At 35.7% G+C, this 18,631-nt stretch overlaps 2 pseudogenes; one reads left to right on the top strand and one right to left on the bottom strand.

Moving 5' to 3' along the window:
- Positions 1-866: 866 nt before the first annotated feature.
- LOC130830168 (adenylyl cyclase-associated protein 1-like) lies at positions 867-2,323 on the bottom strand (annotated as a pseudogene).
- A 7,824-nt stretch (positions 2,324-10,147) lies between these two features.
- LOC130830169 (nucleoporin NUP35-like) lies at positions 10,148-11,201 on the top strand (annotated as a pseudogene).
- Positions 11,202-18,631: the final 7,430 nt, after the last annotated feature.

The following is an 18,631-nucleotide window of genomic DNA, read 5'->3' as shown; positions in this document are numbered from 1 at the left end:
TCTGTTCAGGTGCCCAGAGAGAAGCCAGAAGCTGTTGAGCATGACAGGGCAAAGGAGGCAATGAAGATGGATCGTGGGCACCTAGCATGGAAGGAGCAAGGGAAGCCAGATTCCTGGGAATGCTGTGGTTTTCCTGTTTTTTTTTCCTCTCTCTTTTTAAGTCATCTCTGTAGGAAGGTGCTGGGCAGGGGCCCCAGAGAGGGGAAGGGTCTAAGACTCCTTTAGCTGGCCTGGGTGCAGGGCACCGCCACAGCAGCTAACACAGGACAACTTACTATCCCAGGTTCGGGCAGATGCAGGATGGAATGCAGAAGAAAAGGAATGCTTATAGGAAATCATTTTGCTTGGAATGCTAGATGGCCAAGCTTCAGCCTTTGGTCCTGTGCTTCCCTTGCCCCACTTGTCAATAGTGAAATTAGTTTAAGTTAGAAGAACCAACTAGGATCGCACCAGCTTCTGCTACCTTCATGCTCATTGTTAGAAAGAGATTAACTTGTGTGAACATTCTGATCTGTTAATTCCTGGGGACTGCTTTATTCTTCCCAAGACTATTTGTTGGTCAAATAACCCCAAAGGCTGAAAGCGAAAACACACCTGTCCTGATCTGCAGTTCCTTAAGAATGGACCGGCAGTGTGGCTGAGCTGATATGGAGAAGCTGCACCTTCCTGCAGAAGATCAGTGACCTGCTATCCCAAACCCAGATCTCAGCCTGTGGTATATTTCAGTGAAGGCAGGCAGCTGTGCTTCTCAATGCAGAGAAACAGTTTAAGAGCAGAGAGGTAGAGGAAATCTAGAAAAGAACCGTCTTGATACAGATTTATCCCACGGTGTGAGGGAGAGGGCAAAGAACCCAGTGGCACTTCGCTTATCCAGCAATTTCTGTCGCTGTGGTGACCAACTTCTGCCCATTCCATACGGTCTTCAACTGCTCAGGGACTGGGAACTCATTGAAGTCACCGCCTTCTGTAGGAATAAGGATATTCATCTCAGAAGATTTGGCACTATCTCACAATCCGGGGAATTCTTGCTCAGGTAAACGTGGCAGCCATCTGTCTTGTTGACGGAAATGGTTGGCACCTTACCCATTACCTGAACTTTGACATCCCTACTATTGATTATCTCCACAATGCCCACCACGTCATCGAACACCAGGCCGAGTTTCTTACACCTATCTACTGTAATGGAGTTAATTTTGCCTTTGATTTGCAATGTTGAGTTGACACACTTGAATATGTAAGCCACCTGTTTCAGCTCTGTGTCATCTATCACCAGGTTGGAAACATTCTCCTGATTTTCCACTCTCCACTTCTTGCCGTCCAGTTCAAGTAGAGCTGGCTCCTTCTTTATGACTGTTTTGGGGGATGGGCTGACTCCTGGTTTAGATGCAGAGAATGGTTTGGGGCCACTTCGTTCTGGAGCACTCTGAGCCTTCAAGGCAGGGTTCTTGTGAGTCTTCATGTCATCAGATACATGTTTCAGGGCATGTGTGATGCTCTCCCCCTGATTAATCTGCGCAAACAGTGCTGAGCGTGAAGCAGGCTTATCTGAGCCTGAACTGGTGGGAACCGGAGGTGGAGGTGGGCCTGGTGGTGTGGGGAGGAGGACCCGATCCAGCAGAGGGTCCAGACGGCAGTCCACTCCGTTCTTTTGCCACAGGCCCTGTTTTGCTCCAGGCCAGTCCAGTGGTATGGAACTCCTAATGTAAGCCTCCAGCTCTACCCATATACTCAAGTAAGCTTTGACCCAGTCCACATGCTTCTTATCCACATCTTTGTACTCCTTGAGGACTCGGTGTGTATAAAACATGGCAGCATCATTCATTTCCTTCACATAGGGACCAGGCTTGGGAGCCATAGCCACCCAACCTAGGGCCTGGATATTTTCGCTGACAGTGGACAGGTGATTGAACAACTTGCTGCCTCGGTTCTTCTCCCGAAAGGTTATCACTTCTTGGATCTGCTCGGAGATGGGTGCCAACAAATCAGACAGCTTGTTGCCTGCTGGCTGCTGGCACTGAGAGGCTGTAACCAAGAGAGCTCGCTCCAACTTCAGACCTGTGTGGACCATCTCTGCATGTTTCTGCATACCTCCTCCAATCTCTTTACTGATCTCAAGGTGCACTGCCACAGGACTGGCCAGCAGTGAGTCAAAGCCTTGCACATATGGAGCTGTTCCTGCTTTTGCAGCACTGTCTCCATACCCACAGTGTGTGTCAGAAGCCTGGGAGACTGCCTCAAGGCAGCCCACTGCTCTCTCCAATCTTTCTACCAGATTGTGCATGTCAGCCATAATGTACCACCTCAGAGTTCTGCCTCACCTCGCGACTGCCCCCCTTCCCTTTAGACCCATGGGGCACATGCCCAGCACTGACCCACAGGGAAGAGTATGGCACTGAGCAAAGAGGAATAGGCAATTAGTTGGGGTCCAAAGCACCGGGGGGCAGGAAGTGAAGGCAGGACAACACAAGAGGCTGAGGCTCCAAGCCCCTGGCTCATGTTCCATTGTCACATTGGACTTCACTCACAAAATACAAATTCAAAAGGTACAATTATTAAAAATCTCAAGACAGCAACCAAAGAGCATTAAACTCGGGTGTGGGCTCTTTCTGAGCTTAGTCATACTGATTGTACTTCCAGAAAGCCAAATGTGACTCTGCTACATAACCAGACGTGATGCGTTTGCAATTCGAAGAATCTCTCTGAGCCCCAGTTTATACAGTGATGCAATGTAGTTATGCTATCAATCTCACAAAGTTTAGAAATCAATAAACCATGCATATAAAGAATTTAGCAATGGTCTTCACTATTTTTCAATTTCCTGTACTTCCTTCCAGGACTGAATCACCAAGTTATATTACCATCACAAAGGACTAAATTATGTCATTTCACTGTTCTTAAGTTGAAACCAAATTCCTTCCAATGATGAACTTCATCGATGATTAGATCATACATCCTCCTAAAAAGACGTCCATATTAGAAGTAAATTGAGCCTGAGTTAGAGACATTTGGTCCTTGTGAATAAGTTTTTCCATGGGTACTTGTTAGCTAGTCTATACCCTCTGGGTCTGCACCTTGTAAAACAAATGAGAAACATTATTCAGGGCACTTTCAGACCCTTGCATTAGTTCTAGCATGCCAGGGCAAGTCTCCAAGCTTGATAATTTTGTGGTCACACGTATTAAACCTACGAGAACACCTATGTTGCTTATCCTCATTATTCTCCAGGATTCTACCCAGCAGAAAAAAAGAGTATCATCCATTCCCCTTACCGTCAGTGAAGTAGTCAGCATGCATTTTTTTTTCTTTTGTCTGTTTGTGGATATACTGCCCTCTTGGTCAGATGGAATCCATACTAGTGCTCAGCTTTTGGGGGGATCTTTGTGATTTTACATAATCAACTCACAGCTTTAGGAAAGAATGCAATAATTCTATTCTGTTACCTCAGAAAACTAAGATTGTGAATAAACTCAATGTCCTTATAAAAGTATCATTAGCAAGATTATCTGACCCATTAAGGTGTTGGTTGTTTTTAATTTGAGGAAGAATATTTCCTCTTTTAGCTTTTACTTTTTGTGCTCAGGGTCACATAATAGTGTGTCCTAGTAAATAATAATTTCCCAGATTTTATTTGTTCTTCGTATTGAATCACACTCGCCTTTTATTTGGAAAATAATTTACCCATTTATCCTAAGTGGTTTTTTTTTCGTAAAAACTAATCATTTGTCTTGAGTAATAGAAGCACTCAGTAAGTGTTGAATTAAGGTGAAACCACAGAATTCCTTAATATTTTCATTAGTTTTCAGTTTATTAAGGCGTGATATCTATTGGTGTATTGACATCTTCCATCAAATTGTAACTCCAAGGCATATTTGTAATGCCCCCATTTCCGAGGAGCTTATAGCACTGTACAGAGGTCATTCACTAATCCTTCAGACACTTGTGTATTCCAGCATACACTCCTTTTTATCCTTAGTTCTATAATTATAAATTAATGATGGTAACTTTTAACTTTGAGTTACTAATATAGTAGCATTACAACAAAATAATACTTGGTTGGTTATAAGAGGTCCATTTCATACTATCCATATCAATATGTTACAGTAATTTTTTTGTGATAAGAAACATCAGTTTTTTACAGATTTATCATGTTTACAAAGAATTCAGAAGGATATGGATTCCAGAGCATAGTTAATTAGTCAATATTAGTTCCCTAAATGTCATGAATATTCACTTTAAAGAGTATTAAATAGGATTTTTTTTTTAGGTTACAATATCAGCAATCCAATCAAACTATCTTCCATTAATAAAGAAAAAGAATTTGACTCATATCTGAACAGGCCAGTGTTCAGGGTCTCACACAGTGTCAGAAAGGGTCAGTTTTTCTCTATATTCTCTGCTCAGTTTTCTTCTGTTAGTTTTATTATCAAGCCTTCATTATCTTTATAGAAATAAGACAGTCACAGCACCTCCAGGCTTATATTTTACTAGCTTTAGCAATGTCAACAGAACAGAAAATCTCTCTTCCAATGGTTTCAGAAAAAAATCCTGAGAGTGAGCATTATTGTAATTATTTTAGCCAATCTAAGGCATGTTGGCAATCCAGAAGCTGAGTATGTGGCCAGGCTCACCTGAATCGTAGGAGACAAGAATGAAGAGGAGCAGTTCTTTAAGGAAGATCAGGATGCTCTTACTAGGAGAGAAGAGAATAGATTCTCCATAGGGAAAAAACTAGAAATGTCCTCCATAGTTTAACAATAGAAATAGATGAATCTTAAGGACCCTGAATGTATCTTGATAATTTATTTTATTGATAGATTATTTTGAAAGCGTATTATATGCTGGCTGACAATGTCCTAAATTCTTGTCTTATATTCTCTTTTGTAAATACTACATAATTTTTAACTGAATGGTACTTAACCCATTACCCTAGATTAAATTACAGTTGAATGTGTTCAGCGTCTCCCTTCAAGGAAATAAAATATTATTACTATGTCATAGTTATCCCCATTGAGGAATCTTTTTATTGTATCCTTTACCTGAAATCAATGTGTTACATTTCTACAAATCTATTTACTTATCAATGTTCTTTTAGAATTTATTTTATCTGTGAGAACACTATCTGGAAATAGTAACTGAGATGATTAACAATTTCTTTCAAAAAGTAAAAAGATTATTTATTTTAAGATCTCTGAAGAGAAAGCAGATTCAAGTTTCAAAAACCCACTCAAAGATGATTGAACTTGGTGTACCCCCCCAAAATAATAAATAAATTAAAAAAATTAAAAAAAAACCCACTCAAAAAAAAAATCTTAATGATATAACAATTGCTAATAGGAACTAACCATTAGGGGAAAAGGCTGCTAAGGGCTGAGTTAGCTTGAGTAAATGATGGAGGAAGCATCAAAACAGCATCCATACAATTTTCTCTCCTCTCAGTGGAACAAGGCCCCTTCTAGTGCCAAGATAAACCATTTTCCCTTTGCTCTAAATTCCGTCTCTTCCAGCCGCTTCAGGGACCTTGATCCACCAACTGTCCCCCATACCTATCTTCAGGCTCTCCCCATGAGCCTTTCTCTTACATTCATAAGATCTCTCTCACTCTATAGCTATATCTTTTTCTAACTACTGCCTATCTCACTCTTTTCCTTGACATCTATAACCCTGAGAATCATTTCATGTAAGATTTTCCACTTTTTCATGTTTCATTTATTCATCAACTGCGACCACCGCTAAACTCAAATTGCTTTCATTGAAATTACGACGGCCATGCATTTGCCAATTCCAGCAGATGCTGTGGATCTTCATACAGTCTTTTTCACCCTTGATTTCCATAAACAAGGATTTTACTATCCCTCTGACTCTGATCTTTTTTTTTTCCCCTCTCTTGACTCAGCCCAATTCCAAGTGGCTTTTACTATATCACTTTTTTGTAACTGGGGGAGTTGCAGCCAGAGTTGAACACAGTTCTGCTGGTCTGAGACCCATGCTGTTTCAGTTATAAACCCCGTAGAAAATATAATATTGCATTCATCATTTTAAGTCCTCAGTTTATTTAGGGGTTTTAAAACAGAAGATATAGTGCCATAGCCCTTTTAACTGAGTAAGACACAAAGGAAATTTTTAGACATCTACACAGAAAACCCCAGTGAAAATCCAAGAAACTGCTACAATTCTTTTCTTCCTTCTCACCCTCACACTTCCTACATCATTTTGGCTGGCACATTTATTAGAATCAGTTTTCTTGAATTCTGATTCTTACCTTTGCATTTTGAAATTTTTAATTTGTTACTAAAATATAATATGCAGGGGAGGTGATTGAACACAAAAAACATATTTTATGAAAGACAGGCTTCAGAACTTCAAACTCGGGTTTATTTGGTATCTCTAATATATGACAGAATATTTTTTAAATGTATCTTAAGTTACAGGCAAACGTTTCAAGTGACTAAAAGACTATAATTATTTGGTAATAATAATGATCCTTTTTTATTTTTTGAAATAGTTAATAGATACACAGGAACTTGCCAAATAGTACATAGAGGGCACAGGTACCCTTCACCCATTAACCTGATAGTTACATTTTACATAACTTTAATACTTTATCAAAACCAGGAAATTAGTTTTGGCAAAATGTGCTTGCATATTTCTATGCCATTTTATCAAATATGTAAATTCATCTGACTAACACCACAAATAAGACACAGAGTTATTCTATCACCACAAATATCCTTCTTGTGCTACCCCCACACTCTCTCCCACAACCCTGAGCCCCTGACAACCACTACTCTGTTTTCCATCTGTATAATTTTGTCATTTTGATATAGTATATGAGATTTTGAGATCTTTTTATTCATTCAGCCTAGTGCCCTTGAGATACAACCAAGTTATGTATGTATCAATAGTTGGTTCTCTTTTATTGCTGTGATTGCCTTTTGTTGCTTTGTAGTGAAACGTTTTACATTTACATTGTTGCAATATCACTCAATAATGGGCTCAGGTGAAAACCAGTTGAACTGTACACATGCATTATGGAAATAATAGATAAGAAAATGAAATAGAATTGGAATAACTCTGCTTTCCTAAAATCTAACAGTTTCTTTCATGGGAAATTCTAAAAAGGACTTAACCTGCTCCTTAGTAAAATGGGTGGCTTTCTGCATGCTATTATCTGAGTGGGTCTAAAAACTCCCTTTCTAAAAAAAATACTGCTCTAGATTTGCCTTAGTCCCTGAAATTCCCATCATTAATCGATCCTTTTGATAATAACTGTCAATGAAAACTCTTCTTTACTTAAAATTGCATTATATATTTGAAAGGGCATGGAAGAATAAAGTATTAATCCATTATCCCACTAATTATAATAGCAAATATGTGAGGGTGAAAGGGGAGTTGAAATATATATTAGTTGAAATTCTAGACTTCTGTGAAGCTTAATAACCTAAAAAATTAAATAAAATAAATCTCATACTTTTGAAAACTTCCCAATAACTACTGCTTGTGCCTCACTTACAGTCATTTTTTCCCCTCTCCTAAAATTAGAAATTGATTAGATTGGGAAAGATTCTCTTCATTCCCATTAAGGGTACATTGTATACCCACTCTTCTGGATATTAAAGAATATTTGAATATTAACAATATAACAACTCAAAACAATAGCTTTTATAAGAGACTCAACACTTTGAAACAGGTTATAAAGCATCACTTGAGCTATAAAATAATTTTAAATATCTAGGATTTTGTTTCAGTAAAGTGGTTTCCTGGAAAACAAATTCTAAAATAATGGCAACTATTAAGTTATTAAAGTCAGAGAAATCATGTGATTGTTCTAAAGTCCTTCTAGCAAAATGGTACCTACATCTTTCTGGAGGAAGAACAAGAGGCTGGAAATCTCTATAGATTACAAATTAGGAAACGCTGTAACACTTAGACTCCTTACGAAAAAAAACTCATGACACCTAGTCTCTGATGTATCAGGATGTTTGCCCCAGGAAGAAATAGATTTTCCCCCACCAGAGAACATAATCAAGAAATTTTTAAAAGCTGAAGAATTTCTCTAAGAACCACAAAACAGCAGTTACACATTCAACTATAGGAATGAAAAGACATTCTCTGTGGGTGCCGTAGTTGGATCTTAGTAAAGCTGAGCGTCATGATCAAAGTTTCCAAGTTCAGACAAGCTTTTATGAGACTCTACCTGCAAAGCATGACTGACAGACTCCATTATTCAGGTGGATCTGTATAATTTAAGCCCCTGAGGTTTTATCTCCATCTGTGTATCTAAAATTATGCCAGAAGTTTCTACATGTAGTTATAATTTACATTTATTTACGCAAGAACAATCTCAGAAATAAAAGTGTTAATAAAAGCAAAAGCAAAGATAATTTATAAAATCTGTTTGTGCTAGTGGTCTCAATAATATAGGCTAAAACTATTTTAACTTCTTAAGGTAATATTGATATGTTAGTCTAGTTATTGTTTATGACATTTCTTTAATATTTCATATTTTTCATTTTAAGATTTTAAATGTGAATTATGTTCTTCCTGGGTGTACTTTATAATTGTGTTTTTATATGTACATCATATATCTTTTTTTGAAGTACTAGTGCTTTAAGTGCTATCAATTTCTTGCCATGGATATCACATCTGCTTATTTGCTGGCCCTTCACTATTTACTTTTTAAACAAAGCAAGGCATGGCATAAGTTCTACTTAGGAAAAAATATTTAAGTCTATTCCTGTACATTGTTTAAGTTCTCATAATTTGAGTTAATATATTTTTCAGATATTTTGGGCATTTTATATGTTTTATTTTCCTTTTTAATTCCTAATTTCTTAATTAGAGATAGATTGTATTCTCTCCTCTGAAAAGAGTAATTTGGCATCTTAGAAATTCATCCACTGGATTATAAATCCCATATGAGTATGGGTTTTACTCACCATCAAGTCCCCAGCACTTAGCACAGGACAAGCAGCCAATTCTTTTGACACATTTTAGTGGAGCACTCACTATGTGCTCGTCTTCTAAGCGCTAGGGATAAGCAGTAACCCCAAATCCTTTTTCTTATGGAGCCAAAATTCCAGTGGGGAGGAGACAAACAGTAAACAGATAAATAAGCATGTGAATGACTTAATAAAGGTGGTATAAAGGCAAAGTAAGATAAGTGAGAGAGGATGCCAGCTTTATACAACTTCGTAATTTAATGAATGAGAAAAATCAGGCTCATAAAAGGTCAAATGGCATTTCCAAATCACTCAGCTAAATAACAACATAGGCAGCATCTGTTTTCTTGAACTACAAATCCAATGTTATTTCCATGATTGAGTACTGACTTTCAGTGTTGGAAATGGGAGAAGACACTGTTCTATAATATTACAGCTCCTTCTCTTGAGCATGAAGTTTGAATGCCCATCTTCCTGTTTAAATACAAATTCTTCAAGGATAATAATTGTATCTTAATTACATAAGACAGTTTATTGCTTTTGAAACATAAATTCCAAGTTTTTCACACTGGAGTGAAATTTTCTAGGAAACAATGAAATGTCATTTCATGGCTAGTCACTTTATTGATTTGCTTTAATTAAAATTAAAATAATCGTATGATAAGTTTATTCAGAAATGTTATTTTTTCCAAATAAGTGCATTATTCTTTTTTAAGGTATGTAGTACACACATACACACACACACACACACACACACACACACTCAGAATATCCAAATACAAAATGGGAAGAAACATGAATATAAAATTTATAAAATTAAATACACAAATAATCATTTAATGTATCCAAAAAGGGGAGGCTATGGGTATACATAAAACTGATTCCTAAATGGGAATAGATTTTTTTTCCCAATCTAGTCAACTTCTAATTTTAGGAAAAGAGGGAAAAAAGTCACCATGAATGAGCAGCAGTTCTTGGGAAATCTTCAAAGGATAAAATTTATTTTATTAGTTTTTGTAAGATATTGAGCATCATAGAAATCTGGAATTTCAAGTAATATACAGCATTTTTTAAAAAGCAGATATTACGTACGAGATAATTAGAATTACCGAAACAAATAATCTAAATGTTTTAAAAGGAGAAAATGGAGAGTTTCCACCATTTTTGAAAATTGGGAAAGTCCGGGGCTAAGTGTTGTTGGTGCTGCAATGGCAGCCTTTGCGGTGGAACCCCAGGTGCCCACGTTGGGATCTGAACCAATGATGCTGGGTTCACCCACATCTCCAAAGCCAGGGGTTAATGCCCAGTTCTTACCTGGATTTTTAATGGGGGACTTACCAGCTCCAGTGACTCCACAACCTCGTTCAATTAGTGGCCCTTCAGTAGGAGTAATGGAAATGAGATCACCTTTACTTGCAGGTGGGTCACCACCACAGCCAGTTGTACCAGCTCATAAAGATAAAAGTGGAGCTCCACCAGTTAGAAGTATATATGATGACATTTCCAGCCCAGGACTTGGATCAACACCTTTGACTTCAAGAAGACAGGCAAATATTTCAGTAATGCAGAGTCCTCTTGTTGGAGTTATGACAACTGCTCCTGGAACAGGGAAAAATATGTTTAGTCCAGCAAACATTGGTCAACCACGAAAGCCAACATTATCTCCTGCCCAGTTGGATCCTTTTTATACTCAAGGAGATTCTCTGACATTTGAAGATCACTCGATGACACTTGGGTGACTGTGTTCAGGTTTCCTCAAGCATCTGCTTCCTATATATTATTACAATTTGCGCAATATGGGAATATCTTAAAACATGTGATGTCGAACTCAGAAAATTGGATGCATATTCGTTATCAATCTAAACTGCAGGCCCGGAAAGCCTTAAGCAAAGATGGGAGAATTTTTGGCGAGTCCATCATGATTGGTGTAAAACCATGTATAGATAAAAGTGTTATGGAAAACAGTGACAGGTGTGCATTATCATCTCCATCTCTTGCCTTTATACCGCCAATCAAAACCTTAGGTACACCAACCCAACCTGGAAGTACTCCTAGGATTTCTACCATGAGACCTCTTGCTACAGCATACAAAGCTTCTACTAGTGACTATCAGGTTATTTCTGACAGACAGACGCCAAAAAAAAGATGAAAGTCTTGTATCCAAAGCAATGGAATACATGTTCGGCTGGTAGTATAGTAAGAGCTAAGAACTCAACTACAAAGGAGAAGGCTGCCACACTAAAGCAGGGTACTGCTAGGTTTCCTTCGGTTAGTTATATAACCACTCTTGGCAGTATATTGTATAGCTGTCTCATACTTCCTTTAGAAGCCGTTTTCTTTAAGAATACAGTGTATTTGTAGCTCGCACTTTAAAAAATGCTTGAGATACATTTTAAAGAAACAAAAAAATCCCTGTAAATAAGATTTTGTGCTTCCTGTGGTAGTGCATGCTTAAGTGCAAAAAACTCATTGATTACTGTAAATTATACAATTGAGTTTATAGGGAGGATTTGTAGTCTTCATGAGTTAGGTGAATTTCATGAAGAGTAATTGTACAGCTGCTTCTAACAAGACACAAAGATTATAATTAACAGTTTGAATTATGGTCTTTTAATTTAGATGGTATTTAATATTTTGATTATCTTTGTTTATATTTGTCCGGTTGTGGATTGTCACTTTTCAGTCTTGTAAAACCAACACAGTCTTTTAAAAAACCTACTGAAGTTTCTTGATAATAAACTTGTCACTAAAAAAAGAAAAAAAAAAGGAGAAAATGATGTAACAAATTAATAAATTATGATACAGTTTAAAAATTTTATATTATGTCAATATGAGAAATATTTTCAAAGATTACTTAAAGATACAGGAAATCTCCCAGTGCTTAACTAATCAAAGAGCGTAAAGAAAAATATACACACCCCAAAAATGCAAAATGGGATATATAAATTTTGTATACACATTTAATTCTTTACAGGAACAGAAGAAAAAAACCCTAAATACAGAAAATGTTAACCAAAAATGATGCTAACAGTAGGTATTTTTGTGTTCTGGAATTAAGTGATTTTTGCTTTCTTCATTGTAATTTTCTATTTACCTAAATTTTCTGTAGTTGTCTATATGTATGCACTACCTTTCTAAAATTTCTAACATATGTCTTTGTTCTGTAATAAGCGAAGCAATATAGTTACATTTAAATGCAGAGTAAACCATTTCTACCTGCCTGCCTATGTCCAAACTCTGCTCTCATCCCACTGAAGTAAAAATATTAAGAAGCCTGGGGTTCAACTTTCCACATTTTTCTCATAGTTGATACAAACCTATACATTTTTAAATGTTTGTTTTTAATTTAAAACTAGTATGCCCACTATTTTGCAGCTCTTTTTCGCTTAGTATATCATGGCCATCTGACAAGCAGATGATCTGTTCAAGTATCTTTATGCATATATCATTTACATAGGTATGATTTTACTGAAATGAAAGCATGCCATGTGGATTTTTTATTACTGTCTTTTTTAAGTTTCTTATTATTCTATTACTTTTCAGGCATTCATTTTCACTCCCAGATAGTAATCTGTCAAAACTTACTTATGTAATTTCTCACATGAACAGAGTTTTATTTGCTTTTTAAAAATATAATATTGTATACACTTCTTTGCATCTTACTATTATTGCTTAATACAATTTTAGTGGAGTCTTAAAGTCAACCATGCTAATTCACTCATTTTAGTGACAGCCTAATATTCCATGCTGTTGATGTGCCATAATTAATTCAATTATTCATTTATCGCATTTTTTTTACAATGATACAGTCAACATCCCTGATCATCTAATGTAATGAATTGGTGCTTTAATTGCTATGGGGTGGATTTACAGGAGTGGGATTGCCAGGTCTAAGGATATGTATCTTTTAAGTTGAAAGAGTGATAGATTCCTCTCCCATAGCCGAAAAAGCTATAACAATGTAGCTATATACAAGCAATAGATGAGAATATGTCTTCCCGAGAACTCCACTAGCAATAAATATTATTTCCAGTCTGATAGGTATGAATGGTATTTTATTGTTAGTTTCAAATGTATTCCCCTAATATTATTTCACCATATTTTTATGTTTATTAGCCTTTGAATTTTCTCTAGTGTGAACTGATTATCTTTAATTTCTTTTCCGGTTCAAGTTTCCATGGCATTTTGTCTTTTTGTCAATTTAATGGTTTTTCATGGAATTTTAGCCTTTAATCTACCATTCTCATTACAAATTTTGTAGAAAAAGTCTATATTTCTTTACAGCGTATGCATTTCTCCTTCTTAACTTTTGCATGTAGCCTCCAAAGTTTACTTCTAAAATTACTATTACTTAATCCGTCTGGAATTTGCATATGATATGAAGTAGGAGTCCAACCTAGTTTCATTGTAAAATAATACTCAGATGATCCTGCAGTTCCATTTCTGGGTATTTATCTGAAGAAACTGTAAACACTAATTTGAAAAAGCATAAGCACCCCCATGTTCATAGCAGCACTATTTATAAGAGCTGAAATATGGAATCAACCTAAATACTCATTGGCAGATGAATGGATAAAGAAAATGTGAGATATATATATGTGTGTATATATATATATACATATATATATGTGTGTGTATATATAAATGAAATATATATATATAAATGAAATCTTACCATTTGTGACAACATGGTTGGACTTGGAGGGCATTAGGAAAATAAGTCAGACAGAAAGACAAATATTGTATGCTTTCACTTATATGTGAAATCTGAAAGACAAAAGAAATGAGTATAACAAAGCAGAAATAGACTCAGAGATGCAGAGAACACACTACTGATTACCAGAGGAGAGAGAGGTCAGGGGAGGGGCAAAATAGGTGAAGGGGATTAAGAGATACAAACTACAGTTTTAAAATAAATAAGTCACAGGAATATTATGTACAGCACAGGGAATATAGTCAGTATTTTATAATAACTTTGTATGGTGTTTAATCTATGAAAATATTGAATCACTATGTTGTACACCTGAAACTAGTATAATATTGTAAGTCAACTGTACTTCGATAAAAACTAATAAATACCAGCAAAAATTTAATGATAATACCCAGATATGTTTATTGAATAAACCACATTTTCCCCCGCTAAATTGATACTGCCCATGTCGTACATTAAATTTTCATATATTCTGCAAAACAATTGTAGAATCTTTATTCTACTGCCTTCATCTGTTTTCATTCTTAAAAGACAACCATATGACCTATTTTTAATATGGACTGTTTGCCAAAGTAAATTCCTCCTTAGTAATCTTTTTTGTATTCACTTAGCTGTTCTCAGACATTCATTCTCGCCTGAGAAATTTATGTTTGTCCCAGGTGCTTTAAACTAATCCCCATTGTGATTATAATTGCATTTCTCTTCCCCCAAAACATGGTATTCCATTGTTAATATTTTTATGTCCTTCAATAAAGTTTTACAGTTTATCCATAATCTGACATAGTTTAAATAATATTTTAATGCCTGCTTTTAAAAGCTAGTAAAATTGAGATGTGAATCCATCTTATTTTGGTGCCTTTTTAAGTCATTTTTAAATCTTTGAATTTATTTCTACAGTAATTGATCCATTCTTACGTAATTAACATTTTTTTAGAAATCGTTTTCTCTAAGATTTAGATTCTACTTCCAAAATGTTACACGTAGTGTTCTCTAATGATTCTTATAGTTTTTCAACCAAAAAAACCTATGGTTTTATGATTTCTTTTTTATTCTTCTATTTGTCATTTCTATTTTCTCAAATTGGAGTTATAAGAATCAAATTTGAGATTCATTTTTCAGTTCTAAGATTTCTCTTTTCTAATTGATTTTAGTTTTTGTCTTTGTTGATCCTTTTTTATTTTGTTCTTTTTTCTAAATTTCTATTATTTTTCTTTAATAATTAGTGTAACCAATGGTACCTTTGTTTCTTAAAATAACTTCTGCTATCTTAGAATAATGAATGGTGAAATAACAGCATTCATTTTGGTGTAAAGGGTTAAACTTTTCATTAATTTCTTAAAAATTTAATACCAGCCTTGATTTCTTTTTTTTTTTTGATCTAAGAGTTATTTCAATGACGCATCTTAATTTCTTAGTAGTAAAGATTTGGAGAAACATTGCTTCAGTATTTATTTTTATTGTTGTTTACAATCAGAAAAAGCACATTTATTTGCAATAAATAAAATTGAATCTGCTTATTATACAGTCTTGTATTTTTGCTCTATGGTTTGAGATATTTTTTCCCCTTGAAATTTCAGATCACTAATTTAAAGACTTGACCTTGCCTTCCAGTCATCTACTACTGATGTTTTAATGTTTAAAAATTGTGTGATTGTAGCTCTAGAAATAAGAAGTGTTCTGTTCTTGAATGTTTTAAGCATTTTTTGTTGTGGTGGTTGTGGTGGTGGTTGTTTGGCCAGGTTGTTTGTTTCTGTCTCCTCAAGCAGCTCTATTTTCTTAGGGCATCTTTCCTAATTGTTTTCTCTCTCTTTGCCTCCCCTCCATAGATTCATTGTTAACATTTCTTTATGTATTTAATGGAATTCTATGGCATTTGCTGGGATTCCTTCAATACTAGGCACTCAATCAATGATGGGCATTGCTACAGTCTCTTCTCTTGTAGGTAGTGGTGAATTGCCAGTCAGCTTGTTGGTTTCCCAAGGCATCTGGAAGTAATGCTTCACTCCCTGTTTCCTTGTGCTCTCCAAGCCTTAGGATGGAGAAAGTTTAGCCCGCCTATTGAGCTGCTTCTTCGCCCTTTGGAGACAAATCATGGAGACCTGATGAACTCTTACTATGAATCTTGATCTTCTCCTTTTCCTGATATTCCAGAGATCTTCGTGGATCAAGGTCTTCCTAAAATCAGCTTTGTTCAGATTTTCACTGCAGAGCTGTCTTTCAGGACTTTCTTCAAAACTGACAGTCAAAGCCCTGCAGTGGCTTTTTTTCTCCAAATATCCTCAGCCAGTCTGAATGGCAGAATCATAAAAGAGAATGAATTTGTTTGCTATCGGGAGTGAAAGAAAAGAAGGTTGCATTTAGTTGCTACATTTCCAGAATCCTCTTTTCCACCCACTGTATTACCTATATCAGAATAAAGTAACATGGTAAAATTAGATATGGGCGGCAGGGAGTATATGTAAAATCTCTACCTCCCACTCAATTTTTCTTTGAACATGGAACTGCTCTAAAAAATAAAGTATGTTTTTTAAAAAAAAACCAAAATATGTAGAAGTAAGTATATTTGAACGTGATTTAAAAGTTTAAAGTATCCAAAGGCATAGCCTATATTTGTATAACATAGATTTGACATTTATACCTGTTCATTGTGGTATACACAAAATGAAACTGCTTTCTGCAAAGAAATTCTCCCACCACTACTGAGGAAAACAGACCTCCAAACAATTGCCACTACTAGTTATTAAGCCAAGGAGGTGAAATTTTAAAAATTGCAGCATATGCCCCTAACCAATTTTCTCCTCCATATATGCCAATGTAAAGATATACCTTTAGGTAAATGTAATATAGAAAATAGTATAGCCTGTATCATACCTCTAAGAATGGAATAAAGGGCTTGTGAACTGCTCTTATAAAGTTCGGTCTGTATGTCCTCACATTAACTTTTTAGCCTCTGAGGATCTCAGAACACAGTCCTTGGGGCATTATTAGTAAAAATGATTGCATCAGCTTCCACTGATTCTGACGATGCTTTCACAGAGTTACAGCCTGTGTTACCCTTTTATTTCTCCAGACTCGTTAGAGTTTTTTATGTCTTACTTCCTTCCTTTATGACATTACTCTACCTAGGACTATTCTGTGAAATGAAGAAATTATTTTATCATGTTCATTTCTTCTGCCTGAAGAGCACAAGGAGGCAGAATGGAGATAAGCAGGAGAAAGTTGTCTCTCGATTTTTCAGAAATACAACCTGGCAAATATTTTAATGTTGTACTAAATGAAAATACTTTCCAACAGAGAGAAAATTCTAGGCAAACTTGTCTCGTTCTGGTAGAGAATGAATACGATTATTAAATCTTCATAAGTTATATTCTGTAAGCAGACTATGATGAATAGAAAGAATATCAAATATATGATCCATGTTTTTAAAATTAATTTTCCTAGCTAAAACCAGCCATACAGATTTATAATACATGACAAACACCTTCCGAAAGAAAGGGTGATCTTACTGATATTTTTCCATAATAAATAGACCCAAAATAGAAAAATAGAAGATAACTAGTTTTGAAGATGGTATTTTAATGTCTTTTAAATGTCCATGATCTTAATCTCATTCAGAAGAAGGCAGGATCCCTTAAAGTCTTCGAAAATTGTTCTTTAACAGAATTAGATATCTTTGATTATGGACTTACAAACTCGGTTACAAATCTTGACTCTCAGTAGCTCTGAACTTTGTCAGTTTCCCACCCTCTATTCCACTATCATTGAAATAATATTCCTTAGGGTTCTGTCACAGGCACTTGTCTTATCCCTTGATATACTCTTGCCTTATTAGTCAATGAGTTTCAAATATGTTTCTTAAGTGCAGGCCTGTCTTCTGAATTCCAGATACATGTATTTCATAATAACTCATATCCTTACTTGGATGTCTCAAGGGCATCTCAAACACAAGATGTCCAATAGAACTCGTAATTTTGCTTCTCAAACATCTCCTGGAACATTGCCTTTCACAGTGGATGGCTCCACGCCCCCTATTTCTAATGCCAGAATTTTGAAACTATTGTGTGACTCTACATGTCTTATGCCAAGGCAAGTCCATGTCAATCCTAAGTATTTCTTGAATGCATCAATGTCTCAATCCTCGTTTCTATCACCTCTTCCTGATCTACCACTGCAGCTTTTCAGTTGTCCTGGAAACTCCCACACTATCTCCCTTCCAGTCCATTTATTCTCTTGCAACCAGAGGAATACTTTAAAATCTGAACCTTTTGAAACATATTTGCCTAAAATCCTTCAATCATTTTTCATTGTTCTTAAGATAAGATCCAGGGACCACTGTGTGCTGACCTCTTCAGCATCACCCTAAACCACTCCTTCCCTTCCTTCAGTCATTCTGTACTTGTTTCAGTTTCTGAAATACTCTAAACTTGACTATATCTAGACCTTCCTATGTGGTATAGTATTTGCCCAGGAAAGTTTTTTCCCTGTCCAGCTTCCCTTGCTTCACCTAACTTATTCCATCCTACATCTCATCAAGGACACTGTATCTTCAGAGAAATCTTCCTTGACTTCTTAGGCCCCATGATGGTCTTTGTGTTTTACAGACCAGCAGCACTCTGATTTTTCCTTTGTATCACCCACCACACTTTCAATTACATGTTCAATGCCTTTCTTTTCCAGGAAAGTATAAGGGCAATGGGGGAAAAAATTACTTTGGCATCATTTTTTTTTAACACTGTGTTCTAGCACTTAATTCAGCATTTTATATATTATAGATTATTAATACTTTTATACAGTATATATAGACATATACAATATATATGTGTTTATATATATAGTATATAAATGAGTGAGTGCATAAAGGCTAGAGAAATTAACTTATGTTTCTTCATCCTTAAATTGGGGATATTAATGCACATCTCATAGGTCATTTTAGAAGTCAGGTAAGACTGAGATAAAATAATTTTGTAAACAGTATTAGTTT

The sequence above is a fragment of the Hippopotamus amphibius genome, chromosome 10, assembly GCF_030028045.1.
Source record: "Hippopotamus amphibius kiboko isolate mHipAmp2 chromosome 10, mHipAmp2.hap2, whole genome shotgun sequence".
Lineage (NCBI taxonomy): Eukaryota > Metazoa > Chordata > Mammalia > Artiodactyla > Hippopotamidae > Hippopotamus > Hippopotamus amphibius.
This window is presented reverse-complemented; position numbering and strand designations above follow the sequence as displayed.